General features: G+C 43.7%; 1 pseudogene; it reads right to left on the bottom strand.

Annotated features, from left to right (window-relative positions):
• Positions 1 to 376: 376 nt before the first annotated feature.
• LOC114619095 lies at positions 377 to 653 on the bottom strand (annotated as a pseudogene).
• Positions 654 to 1,227: the final 574 nt, after the last annotated feature.

Here is a 1,227-nt window from a genome sequence, read left to right as displayed (position 1 = left end):
TTGAACTCTGGTCCTCAGGCTTTATGGGTAAGCCCCTTTATCTACTGAGTCATCTCACCAGCCCCTCATTTGCAATTTGTTTATATCTCCTGGTGTTTTAACGGTTTATTTTGAAGATCCTTTTTAAAAACAAAGTAAGAAACAATCTGGGAAAAAATTGCATAGTTGATAACTCATTAAATAAGTATGGTAATTAGATCAGATGAAGGGGGATATGTTCTCTTCCACAACTCCAGAAGTGAGTTCTGTGGTCTCACAGTCTCACAGTCTTCCAGATTGGGGGTTGGGGGGAATCGTGGCAATTAAAGCTGCCTCCTAATCATGTAAATCCACAGTAGCAACTACAGAGGCAAAGTGTTCTTTTCTTCCCATGAAATCAGTTTTGATCTTCAAACCGTGTCTTATTTTTTAAAAGATAAGATGCTGGAAACCCAGTGGGATTTGGTGATTGCTGCCTTTGCATGCACAGCCAGTCCCTGTAATAAGATCAGATCAGCTGCCTGATCCAGGTAGGCAAGAGTTGACAAAGACCTTCTATTCTGATGACCTTTCTGCATGAATCACCTCTCAATGTTGTCGTCTGTGAGACCACACTCAGAGTGAGGGTTTTCTGCAACCTATGTCTGTCCCTCCAGAATCTTCTCTGTCTCCATGGACCCAGATACCAGTCCACACCAATGCTGTCAGTCCCTAAGAGCCCAGCACTCAAACTTTATACTACTATATAATTAGACACATATACAGACAGACAGAGAGAGGGTGAGGGAGAGAGAGAGAGAAAGAAAGAGAGAGGGAGAGAAAGAGAAGGAGAGGGAGAGAGAGGGGGAGGGAGAGAGGGAGAGAGGGAGAGGGAGAGAAGGAGAGGGAGAGAGGGAGAGGGAGAGAGAGAAGGGAGAGGGAGGGAGAAGTTGGAAAACAGAGAGGGAGAAGAAGGGGGATGGAGGGGGAGGGAGGGGGAGGGAGAGACTCTAAGAGTGATATACACTCGCACAAAGCATCAGTGTAGTGGAAGGATGGAGAAAGATGAGCAGGAATTTACATGTTGACTTTGAAGCTTTATTCATTGGGTTATTTTGAGACAGTGTCTCACCTGTTGTAAAGGACAGTTTAAATTTGTAAGCCACTTTTAATCACACTTTAACTTTCATTTCTGGACACAGCTTTGAAATCTGTTGGTTTCTTTGGCTTCTTACATCTCAGGTTATTCAATAGGCAATCTAATTTGCT

This window comes from Grammomys surdaster, unplaced genomic scaffold (genome assembly GCF_004785775.1).
Source record: "Grammomys surdaster isolate TR1022 unplaced genomic scaffold, NIH_TR_1.0 146, whole genome shotgun sequence".
Lineage (NCBI taxonomy): Eukaryota > Metazoa > Chordata > Mammalia > Rodentia > Muridae > Grammomys > Grammomys surdaster.
Note: the sequence above shows the minus strand (reverse complement) of the source record. Positions and strands in the feature narration are given on the sequence as shown.